Genomic DNA, 13510 nt, shown 5'->3' on the forward strand with positions numbered 1-13510 from the left:
TATCATAAGGTTTAAAATAAAATATCAAACTCAAACCACTGATGGTAAAATAAATTCATTCTAGATTTCTGAATCTATTCCTGCCTTTTACAGCTTCCAAAGAAAATTGCTAAAGTCATGCCCTGAGTAAACCTGAATTTTAGTAATATTAAGTATCTTTCAACTGTCAAAATGTAAAATATTTTTAAATGTCACATATGCTCTAATCCCACTACAAAATGTAGGTTTGAGCTAAATGTTGGGTTGTATCATTCTTTGATATTACTCATGGAAAAGGTGAATTCCTAATCTATTTTCTCTCATGTGAAACAGTAGATTATATCACTTTTGTCCTTGATAAATTCCCTTCATCCTAACAAACATTAAACCCCTAGCAAATTTTCTCTGAATTGTGGTCTTAGTCAGAAGTTTTTCTATATATAAGATGGTAATAGCATAGTTGAAAGATATTAACGTACACTTTTGCTATTTTTATCAAATTAGCTGCATGAAAATTAAACATATTAGATGACTTATAAACTGTCCTGTGCAAAAAAGAGATAGATTCTTTAAGAAGTGTGTGTTAAATACCTGCCCTGCATTACTGAGATCATTAAGACAGGAACCCACCTCTCAAGAAATTGAGAATTCACTGGAGTGGGTATCATCTGGCATGTAAATAGATGATTATAATGCCAAATGGCAACTATGGAGATACTTCAAATAACTGGAGAGTTTACAGGTGAGAAGGCAAACCAATTAGTGATAACTCTGCATGTACACCCTTTTTGTTCTTTTTTAAGTACTTTTACCACATCTCCCCATGAAACATCCATATAATGAACTGAAATTCAAGTTATTTTCATGGAAAAACATTGTCTGTTCACCTACGACAAGATGGAAATAATATACATGTCTATAAGTCTGTATCTCTACACAAACTGAAATGGCTCATCTTTTAGAAGAAAGCATCTTCGGTAAGGCGGGCTTCCCTTGTGGCTCAGATGATAAAGAATCCACCTGCAATGCAGGAGACCCCAGTTTGATCAGCTAGAGAAGGGATAAACTACCCTCTCTACTATTCTTGGGCTTCCTTAGTGGCTCAGCTGGTAAAGAATCTACCTGCAATGTGGGATGGAGAATCTGCCTGCAATTCTCTGCCCTGGAGAATTCCATGGACTGTATGGTCTATGGGGTCACAAAGAAGTGGACACGACTGAACGACTTTCACTTTCACTTTTCTTCTCTAAGACCTCATGAAATTTTTACTACTTCAGTTACCCCTAAAAAGTTTTATGAGTTGGACATTTATTCCAGAGATATGAAATCTGACATTCACACAGAACTTGCACACAAATGTTCACAGATGCTTTATTCATGATAGCCAAAACTGGAAACCAGTCAGATGTCCTTCAACGTGCTAAGTTACTTCAGTTGTGTCCAACTCTGTGTGACCCTATGAACCATAGGCTTCCAGGCTCCTCTTGTTCATGGGATTCTCCGGGCAAGAATACTGGAGTGGGTTGCCATTCCCTTCTCCATGGGATCTTCCCAACCCAGGGACTGAACCCCAGTCTCCTGCTTTGCAGGTGGATTCTTTACCGTCTGAGCCACCAGGGAAGCCAATAGCTCCGAAAGAGCAACACAGAAGATACTAGTGTTGATGGAACTGTTCAGTGTCACTGATTATGAGGGTGGCTACATCAACCTACACAAGTAGACAAAGCTGTATCAACTAAATATTAATATATGCGTACACACATGCCTGCATACACACCTGTGCACAAGAGTACAAGTAAAAAACAGAGGAAATCTGAATAAGATCAGTGGGTCGTATCAATGTCAATATCCTGGTTGTGATATTGAATAATACTAGGACTTTCCAAAATGTTACCACTGGGGGAAACTGGGCAAAGTGCACACTCCATCTCTCTGTGATATTTCTTATAGCTGCATGTGCATCTCCAATTATCTCAGCAAAAACTTTTACATTTTTGAAAAATATTAAAGTAAAAGTTATATGTTTGTCATGTATTAAATGACAGGGGCAACAACATGAGACACTTTTCTTTAACACACACGTTAACATAAAAAGAAGAGCACCATCTCTGATCTCTCTACTCTCCTTAAAAGCACACCTGCAGGGAGCTGGATTACTCAAGGATACAAGGACCCTGCCTCATGGTATTTACAGACTGTGTCTGAATACCACTGGTAAATCTGACTTTGATTTTCCTAAGCAGCTTCTGAGAGACTATTCGTCATTGACAAACCTTGCTGCAGGGCAGTGAGGAAGGTGAATTCAATTTCCAATCAATTTTGATAGCCGATATACTAGATAAAGGAATCCTCATTAACTAATTTACCACCTGGTATGTTCTAGCTTTCCATCTTCACAGTGACACTAAACCTAAGAGGCTGCAGAACCTAAAGGCATTAATTGAACTAAAGTGACTTGCATCTAGAAATATGTTAATTATCTGATGCTGAAAACACAGAAGGGATTAGATGGATTCCAAGGCAGTTTGCTGAAACCTTCCTTCGTGCCTGGTCCACAAGAGGGCTGAGCTCCCGACCACATTGACACTAGTAGAGGCCTTCTCTCTCATCCCCTCAGGCTCCTGGGGATCTAAGGCACTTTTGATAAAGATTGTCCTTATGATCAAGGCATTGATTATACCTGTGTCTTTCAGCACAGGTAGGAATGTATTACAGATAAGACAATTCCATGTTTGAAAAGTGATCCACAGTCTTTCAAGTAAAAAACATTTTCTACAGAAACACTCTGTAGAATAAAGCTCCCTAAGAAACGGAAAGGCTTTAATGTATAGAGCCTCTTATTCACTCTAAGTCCATGAAAAATCATACTGTGATGATCACTTACTGACACAACCAAAAATAGGTATGTTCGTCTATGAACTAAGAGAGGAAAGATGGGACCAAAAAAATGCCATGAATAAAAGGCTACAATTCCAGCCTTACTACCATGGCCTGCAAGGTGAAGGGGCCTTTGTTTATACACGGTGTGCCTGAGGAAGGGAAAAGCACAGTTTAGAACTGGAAGATGATTAAGTGTCTTTGGGTGCATGACTCCACCTGAGCTTGTTTCCTATGCATCCGAATGAAAATCATGATTCTTCCTTCACCAAATTCACCAGACTGTTATGAGACTCCAATGAGAAAATGTATACAAAGGCTTACATTGTTACAGCACTGTACAAAGATAAGGGATTATTATTAATAGTCTAAAGAGGAGACGTCCACTATTAAAAAAATCAATAGAGAACACTCCCTAACTTAAATTCTAAAGTATGCTTCTAAATCAAAACATCACCTGAATATTTGCTGATAGGAAGAAAAATGCAGAAAGGCTACTTAATTGCTGAACCAATTTTCTTTGCTAACTCATGATTGACCCAGAATTCTACCAAGTGCAATAGGTTGATAAGGAAGAAAAACATCTGGGATAATCATGCAACAACTAATGAAATTTAATAGTTAAGTGAGATTTCTAAAAGGAGACCTGTGTAATTCATTGATTAAATTGTTTCTATCTGATTATTTGGAAATCCCATCTTTTTTTTTTTTTTTCAATGAAGTTTTAAGATTGCAAGAGCTAATGATCCCATTTTACATGTAAGAAAAGTGGAGACCCTCTCAAGTCGCACAAGTTTAACACACACAAGCCAGGCTGATTTCACGTAATTAACACCAGCACACATGATGTGTGCCAGCACACAAGGAAACATCCAACAAGGATGGCACCTCCAACAGATGCAAAAAAGAGGCAGAGATAAAAGCACATCTCTGGACTCATCTGAATTCCTGGCAAATTCAGGCCAAATCTTCCAATCTGCCCAAGGTCTTGACTGAACACAGTGACTAGGCAATACTGCCTTCCAGTGGCAACAATATGTTTTAAGAATCAGAAACCACAGAGAGTATGTACAGTTTCAACAAGGTAGCGTCCGTTTACCCTTAGACCAAAGAAACACCAAAGGATTATTTTCAAAGCTTTGGTGTAGACACTAACTAAAATTCCACTATTAGTAATCCTTTCTTAGTACTGGTTGAAAAAATTTAGAGAACTTATCTCCCTTCTGTAGATGAGAATCAAATTCAGAACAATTATGCATTTCAAATAAAGCCATAGGCTCAATAACTCTGAACTGACTTTAATGTGGTCATCTTGTATGCCATCACTGAAAGCATACTCGGTAACCAGTGGTTCCAGACACAGCAAAATCAAAGTGATGCTTTGCAACATGGTTGTTCAAAGGTACTCATGAATTTATGAAAACTCCAAATTTCCCTTGATTGAAACCAGTCCACCCATTCCTTATACTTCTCTTTAATTCCCCAAAACACCTGTTGTAGGATTAAGGATATTTTGGATATTTGAGAAATAATGATTGTAATGCATTTATTTCCTGTCTGTGCTAACTAAGAAATCTCATACCTAGTTTCCTAGCCCAAATTTATCTTGTCTAGTTATTCTCTACTCTGAATCCTCCATGCCTGCTGGCCTGTCTGAAACCTCTCAGTGAGTTGATGGGATTTATCCTCATTATTTTTATCTATGGCTTAATTATCACCTTCCCTGTCTGTCTCATGGCAGGGCTTCTGTCTCTCGGAATTCACATCTCCAATGCTACCATTCTTTCCGCCTGAGTGGTTATTGCCACATGAATAGCTCCAGAATTCATGTTTCAAGGGGTCTGAGCAGGTTATACCGAGAGAAACCAAGGTATCTGCCAAAAGACCTGCCTTATTAAGGGTAATGGGAGATGGTGATGGACAGGGAGGCCTGGTGTGCTGCGATTCATAGGATCACAAAGAGTCGGACATGACTGAGCGACTGAAATGAACTGAGAACAGTGATGCCAACATTGCAAAGGCCTCATGTATCTGAAGGCATCAAAGCGCTTGAAAGTTTTTTCACTAATAAACTCTACATCCTTCAGAGAGAGTTTAGAAGCCTAATATCATATCAACCAAAGGGTGCAACTGACACAGACAGAAGTTTCATAAAGGTTTCATAATAAGGGATTGGTCAAACGTAATGTCATTTGGTGGCATACTCTGTAATTACTGGGGCTTCCCAAGTGGTTCAACAGTAAAGAATTTGCCTGCCCAGCAGCAGATGCAGGTTCGATCCCTGGGTCGAGAAGATCCCCTGGAGAAGGAAGCGGCAACCCACTTCAATATTCTTGCCTGGGAAATCCCATGGACAGAGAAACCTGGCAGCCTAGTCCATGGGATCACAAAAGAGTCAGTCACAACTGTGCAACTAAACAACAATATGTAATTATTAATATTAAAATAATGAAATGTTTATTGAGATAGAAAGATGGCAACAATATACCATTAAGGAGACAACGAAGCAGGTTACCATACTTAATATACTATACGCTGTTTTAGTAAATGTGTATGTATGTATATGGAGGCACCACAAATATAAAACTGCCACCCACATACAGATAATACCCATGAGCCCTCCTCCCCTTCCCCCCTTCTCCCAAATAGACAAAAAAAATCTAAGTAAAATCAGTTCTTGGATTTTTCTAAAAGACTTTTACACAAGTCTTCTAGTTGTATGGTCATAAATGTTTAACCACTGGTACTCCAGGAGGAAAGGCCTGATTTACCAATTTCTATAGTGCAAATATTCTTATTGTGATCACTTTTAAGCTACCAACTTGATTTTACTGAGTATGGTGTTGGGAAAAGATACTCACAAAAGCCACATGGCCAGTTTCAGCAACCCACTGCCCAGGTTCCACTTGCAAACATGCTGTAGTCTGTAAGCCTCTCTTATACAGAGTAAACAACAGAATGTTATGTTTTAAGTGGCTTTTCTTTCTTGGTATTGATCTATATTTTCTACCTTTTCAACAAAGAACATGTGTTGTTTCCTGTGTTGTTTTTTACTTATTTAAATTTAAAAAGAAAGTGTCTCTTTTATTACCTTGAAGTGGAGAAGATCTTTGTAAACATGACTTAAACCAGAAGCCATAAATAAATTTGATCAATTTCACTACATAAATATAAGACCTTTTGCATAGCAAAAAAAAAAGCTTTTATAAAGAAAGTTGAAATAGAAATGACAAACTGGAAAAAATATGTGCCATTTGTTTCTCAAAACATCACCTACTCCCATATATAGTCATTTCCCAACTGAAAACCTAATAGAAAAATAAGTAATGATTTGAACAATTCAAGAAGAAAGGAAAGGCTCTTGGATAGATGTCCTCATCCAGCTACTCACCAATAAGATAAATGCAACTTAAAATTTAAAATGGAGTTATCATTTACTTAATCTACCAGACTGATAAAGTTGCAAATAATTCGAATGCACATGCTGTGATGGGAGTTTAATTTGGTACAAATTCTCTATGTGTCGTAGTCTGCGTAACCACCCACAAAATGGCCAACATGGCAGCCTACGACCTGCGACTATATTACCTTACATGGCAAAAAAGGGACTTTGCAGATGTGATTAAAGTTATGGGTCTTGAAGTGGGAGATTTTCCCGTGTTATCCAAGTGTGCTCAATATAATCACGAGAGTCTATATGAAAGGGAAGCAGGAGAGTCAGAGTCGGAGCAGATGTAATGATGGAAGCAGAGGTCAGACAAAGAGAGATTTGAAGACGCTACACATCTGCCTTGAAGGTGGCGGAAGGGGTCACAAGCCAAGGAATGAAGGCAGACTCTAGAACTGAAAGAGGCAGGAATGAATATTCTTCTGTAGAGCCTCCAGAAGGAACATAACCCTGCTGACTCCTTGATTTTCAGACTTCTGACCTCTAGAACTATAAGATAACACTTTTGTGTTGTTTTATGCCACCACGTTAGTGGTCATTTCTTACAGCAGCAATAGTAAACTAATAGAGAAATCTGGCAAACTATAAATGCGTACAGTCTTTGGCTCAACAATCCACGTTTAGGAATCTAACTGAAGAAAATACATGGGCTTCTCAGGCGGCACTAGTGGTAAAGAACCTGCCTGCCAATGCAGGAGTGGTAAGAGACATGGGTTCGATCCCTGAGTCAGGGAAGATCCCCTGGAGAAGGGCATGGCAACCCACTCCAGTACTCTTGCCTGGAGAACCCCATGAACAAAGGAGCCTGGGGGGCTACAGTCCATAGGGTCACAAAAAGTCAGACATGACTGAAGCGACTGAGCATGCATGTCCACATATTTAAGTACACGAAAAATGATGCATGTTCCATATTGTTGCTTGTAACAGCAAACAACTGGAATTCATGTAAATGTCCAACAAAAGGAGACTGATTAAATAATATGATAAAGCCACACAGTGTAATATTATGTAGCCATGAAGAATGAATAAGGGACTTCCCTGCTGTTCCAGTAGCTAAGACTCCATACTCCCAATGCAGGAGGCCTGGGTTTAATCCCTGGTCAAGAACTTGACCCTACCTACTGCACTAAAATGTCCCATGTGCCACCACTAAGACCTAGTACAGCCAAATAAGCAAACAAATAAATTTTTTAAAAGAATAAGAAAGGTCTTTGTGTCATGATACTATAAGATCTATAAGATACAGTAAATTAAAAAAGGAGGATGCTTTCAGTATACCAAGTACAGTGGGTGGGTACAGTATGCTAACAATTATATAGAAATGGGGAGGAAGGAAGACTTTTACTTATTTATATATATACATATAAATACATCTGGAATATTAAGCAGTAAACTAACAGTATTTGTTGCCAACAGGGAAGGGAATTGAATGGCTGGGCATCAGAAAGGAACAGGAGACTTCTTACTTTTTGTGTTTGTTAATATCCATACATGTAATATGAATATATTACCTATTCAAATATTCAAATAAAAACAGAAAGAATATAAATTAAACAAGAAAGAGATTATGCAGCTTGACCAGGTCACCAACCAAGTCAGTAAAGATGCCATTATCATCAGTGGGTCTCTGAAGAAACTACTGTTGTTTTTTGAGGTAGGCAATGCCATAAATTCCAGTCATTCTAGAACCATGGGGGTGGATTCGTGGCACTCTCTGTGACCTAAGGAGCAGGAAGCAAAGGGGATTTCACAGTCAGGTGGGGTGTGAATGGAGCATGCAGTGGGCTAGAACAGAAGTAACCTCACCTTGTTTCCAAATGAGGATCTATATATTTGCTTTAAGCCAGGGGCGAGAATTTTTTCAGAAGTCCTTGCAGAAAACGTATGCAGTCTCAGAAACCCTGTTGAGTAGGGTTGCCAGATTCAACAAGTAAAACTACAGGATACCAAGTGTAAATTTGAGTTTCAGATAAACAACAGATAAAAATTTAAAAATTTTAATGGAGGAAATGCTTTTTAATTTTTAACCATTTGCTATTTCTCTGAAATTCAAATTGAACTGAGCATCCTGTATTTTATTTGACAACCCTACCTCTGAACTTCCTTAGAGGCCACATGGGAGCCACAGGCCAGGAGGTGAGGACAGATGGGCACACGTGGGTGCAGTCCCCTCTCCTGGCAGCTACCACTCTCCTTTCATAGACACAGCACACACCCTTCTGATAGGAAGGAAGGCACAGGGAGCTGAACAGAGTTGCGTGGGAAGGCACTGCTTCACCCAGGAAGCGTCACTGGCCAAGGACAAAGGTATGTGACTCCAAGTTAAAGTCTCTCTGCTCACTTCTAGCCCAGGAGGTTCCTGAAGGTAATGTGTGGAATGCTCTAGAAGTTTGGAATGGGGGTGGGGAGTGTCAGGCAACCTATAGAAATGTTCTCCCAGCCCAGGTAATAAACGTATTCCTTTCCCCTAAATACCATTAAAGATGCTTTAAAAAAAAAAAAATCTTAAAAAAAAACCCTTTAAGCTGACCTCCTGCCAAAGTACACATCAATTATACAGCTTCAGTCAGGCGGATGCTCGAGGAAAGGGGGATAATGTTACACCCAGCTGGGCACTTTGTAGTTAGCACAAATGTAATATAAAGCACAGCAGAGTTCGTCAAGTGTCTGTCTGGATTTTCAGTTTTCATTAGTGCTATAATTAAAACCACATTTTCAGCTCTATTACCTGTAACAAGAAAGGAATGAGAAATGAGGTTGTCAAGGTCAGGCTTTTCCAGCTATTTATACTGAGGATCTGCAGGCCACAAGTTGTTGAATTTGGTGTAAACCAAAGCGACGGCTGAATGTCACACAAGGACCCATCCTGTGTGGCTTGAAAGGCACACTGATGAGGTCACTTCCTTTGAATGGCCACAGGGCCCAGTATGCTCTCAGCACACAAGGCTTGGAGAATGGGTGGTTGGGTCAATCCACTCTTGACCACAGCCACTGGCCCCAGGATGGGTTTCTCTCCCTTGAAGACAAAACTGATCACATATCCTATGACAGCCCCAAAGGCAGCCCTCAGACATTCTTATTGAGGATAAGAATCCTAACAATCTAAGGCCATCTTCTTCCCACCTTGACTGTAAAGGTGCAAAAGGACTGGATGGGAATATATATGTTAACCCTTCCCCCCCACCACACATACACACTCCACAGGGGCTCCACTCTGTCCAGCAAACGCCTCAAAACAGACCTAGGACCCGGTTACTCTCACCACCACCTGGTCCATAGCACCACCATCTCTCCCCTGAATCCCAGCAGAATCTCCCGGCTTCTGCTTCACCCTCCCTGCAGTGGTCTGAATGTTTGTGTCCATATGTTGAAATACTGACCCCTCAGGTGATGGTATTTGGTGGCAGGCCCTTTAAGAGGTGACTAGGTCACGCGGGTAAGGTCCTCAGGAATGGGATGAGAGCCCTTATAAAAGAGGGCCCAGAGAGCTCCCTCACCCCTTCCACCATGGGAGAACGCAGTGAGAAGTCAGCCATCTATGGACCGGAAGGCTGGTCTCACCAGACACCAACTTTGCCTGTGCCTTACTCTCAAACTTCCCAACCTCCAGAACTGTGAGAAATAAATTTCCATTGTTTATTGCCATCCAGTCTGCGGTACTTTGTTATGTAAGCCCAGGTGAACTAAGACTCTCCCCCCTTCCCCCATACACACGTCAGAAGAGCAGCAAGGTCACCTCACTCCTGAACACAGAGCCCTTCTTTGGCTTCCGCCTCTCGGAGTAGAAGCGGGAGCCCTTGCTATGACCTTCAAGGCCCCACCCGCTCTGGCCAACTCTTACTTCTCTAACTGCACCACCCACTACTCTCCCCACTTTCATTCTATTCCAGACACACACCTTTCTCAGGGCCTTTGCGTTGGCTGTTCCTTGTGCCCAGAGTTCTCTTCCGCCTGTTATCCACATGACTTGCTCTTTATTCAAAAGGTAACTTTTCTTCCCGTGAGCTCTTCCCTGACCACTCCACTGCATAATGCAAAGCACCAGCCCCCCACCCACCCTGCAACAATGGCGTTCCCTAGTTCCTGTCTCACCTTGATGTTCCTCCTCTGCACTTATCATCAGCTGGACTAGGACCTATTGTTTGTTTTCTTTAAATATCTCTCTTCACTTCCCAGAATGTGAATTTCTTGAGAATAGCAATTTTTGTCTGGCTTGGTACACTGCTGTTTCCTCAGAACTAAAAAGGACCTGGCATATAATAGACATTCAACAAATGTTTGTTGAATGAATGAATAAATGAACGAATGCAATCAAGAGATGGCACCAACCAGCACCAAGTGGGACCTCTTTGGGTGAATGATTACCAGGTTCCTGAGGCCCATCCATTTAAAAAGTGCAGGAACTATCTGCTCACAAACCCCCTCCCCAGGCAAAAGGTGGGTCTCAGGGACATGCTTATTTTCTGGGCAAACCACGCATCCTTACCCATAAGCACCACCCTTGGAGAACTGACCAGTTTTACCTTCAACAGGTGGGACCTGGACTCACCTCACCAAGTGGGAAACAGAAAGTTCGCCAGCAATTCTGTCCTCCTTGCATTCCAGCCCAGCCCAGGTTGAACCCAAGCATCAAGTATGGGCTTTGACGGTTAAATGTATGCGACAACTTGCCTGGGCCACAAGGCTCAGACATGTGGTCACGCATTATTCTAGATGTTTCTGTGAGGTTGTTTTGGATGTGATTACCATTTAAGCTGGTGGACTTTGAGTAAAGCAAGCTACTCTCTGATTATATGGGTGGGCTTCATCCAATTAGCTGAAGGCCTGACTAGAACAAAAAAGTGACCTACCCTGTGCAAGAGGGAACTTTGCACAGGTGGCCTTCAGACTTGAACTACAGTACTAATCAGCTCATGCCTGGGTCTCCAGCAAACCAGTCCACTCTGCAGATTAAAAATCAAAACAATCCTCTCTCTCCCTCTCAGTAGCTCTCCGTGTGTGTGTGTGCGTGTGTGTGTGTGCGTGTATGTGTATTAGTTTCTCAGTCGTGTGCAATTCTTTGCAACTCCATGGTCTATAGTCCACCAGGCTCCTCAGTTCAAGGAATTTTCCAGGCAAGAATCCTGGAGTAGGCTGCCACCTCCTTCTCCTATATATAAATAAATAAATATTTGTAGGCTTCCCTGGTAGCTCAGACAGTAAAGAATCCACCTGCAATGTAGGAGACCCAGATTCAATCCCTGGGTCAGGAAGATCACACCACCACGCTGATTCACTCCCACAGCAAGAGGCTGACTTGCTGCATTGCAAGGCTGACTGGGTTGGGAAAAAAACTCTACTCATATCCATGGAGCACAAATGATAAATAAATGATAAACAGGTAAACAAACAAATGCATATGTGCCAGAAACAAAACAAACAGGGTTTTTTAATGGTTCAAAGAGGTGGGTATCAAATGTCCAGGAGGGGGCAAATCCATACGGACAGAAGGTAGAATCCATAAAGACATTTGTGGATGGAGGGGCCTAGAGGAATGAGGGGTGAGGAGTGACTTCCTAATAGTATGCAGTTGCTTTTTAGGGTGATAGAAATGTTCTGACGTTAGGTAATTGTGATAACAGTGCAATCTCATGAATATACTAAAACCTACTAGATTGTACATTTTCAATGGCGAATTCCACACTAGAATTCACTACAATGTCAAATGTTAGGTGAATCATAATGCAATTCAAATTATCCTAGTTAAAAAAGAGCTGAGTGGAAAGGCCTATTTTAGGTAGGGTAGACAAAGAGGAAAGTCTCTCTGAGGAATTTATATAAAGCAAGGGACTAAGAAGTGGATACTAGCCAGCCATGAGATGGCGGGTGGATGGGCTCACTGAGCAGACACACACTGAGTATGGACCACTTGGCATAAACTGTCCCAGAGTCGGCCTGGATAGCAGCAAGGAGTGGGGGGCAGCAGCAAGGTTGACAAGTCAAAAGAGGTTGCTATATCCTACAAGGCCTTGGTCAGCACAGTAAGAAGAGAGGGGTTCATTCTAAATGAGATCAAAAACCACTAAAGGCTTTTATTCCAGAGGGTGTCCTGCTCCAGTTGCCATTTGGGGAAGATCACCTATAGCTCCCTGCACACACGGTACCAGTTGCCAAGGGGCAGAAGCAACACAAGGTATGAAATATTGAAGAGGTGAATTCTCACTTGGCAGGGCTCATGCACTTTTAACAAAACTGTAACCAAAGGATGCAAATTAGAAGATGAATTTATTCATACATAAGAAAAGCAAATTAGACGGATAATATGAAAATCAAACGTGCCTTATATCCTTTCCCATAAAATAGTCTAGTAATAAAAAGATGCTCTCTTCCCACCACCTGGTTGCTGCTTCTAGTGACAATGGCAATGCTATTATTAAGACATGAGCGCCCTCTACAGTTATGAGCCTAAATTGCTTTCTACTATTGAAGGAACTAAGCCTGAACCATGAACTAAGCCTGAACCGTGTCTACTTTCATTAATAGTGTGACTGAAAAATTACCATCCTAGAACCCCATGCCACCCATGATAAACTAGGTTCTCCAATACGCTCCTTAAAGTGAAAGATATAAAAAGAAAGTGAAAGTGGCAACTTTCTGGGACAATCATAGCAAACAGAGATTTGTCTCTGTGTCCTTTTTGGGTAATAAGGTCTCCTCATAGACCAAAATGAGGGTGTGTGTATACACACACACACTGTTAACCAACATTCCATCTTATTATGTTATTGTAAGGACAGAATATGTGTTTGAATGATCATCTAGTGTTCATTAAAATACTTGGTATCCATCCAGTCACTGAAAAGTATTCAGTTCAGTTCAGTCGCTCAGTCATGTCCGACTCTTTGCAACCCCATGAATCACAGCATGCCAGGCCTCCCTGTCCATCACCATCTCCTGGAGTTCACTCAGACTCACGTCCATCGAGTCAGTGATGCCATCCAGCCATCTCATCCTCTGTCGTCCCCTTCTCCTCCTGCCCCCAATCCCTCCCAGCATCAGAGTCTTTTCCAATGAGTCAACTCTTCTCATGAGGTGGCCAAAGTACTGGAGTTTCAGCTTTAGCATCATTCCTTCCAAAGAAATCCCAGGGTTGATCTCCTTTAGAATGGACTGGTTGGATCTCCTTGCAGTCCAAGGGACTCTCAAGAGTCTTCTCCAACACCACAG

This window comes from Ovis aries, chromosome 7 (genome assembly GCF_016772045.2).
Source record: "Ovis aries strain OAR_USU_Benz2616 breed Rambouillet chromosome 7, ARS-UI_Ramb_v3.0, whole genome shotgun sequence".
Lineage (NCBI taxonomy): Eukaryota > Metazoa > Chordata > Mammalia > Artiodactyla > Bovidae > Ovis > Ovis aries.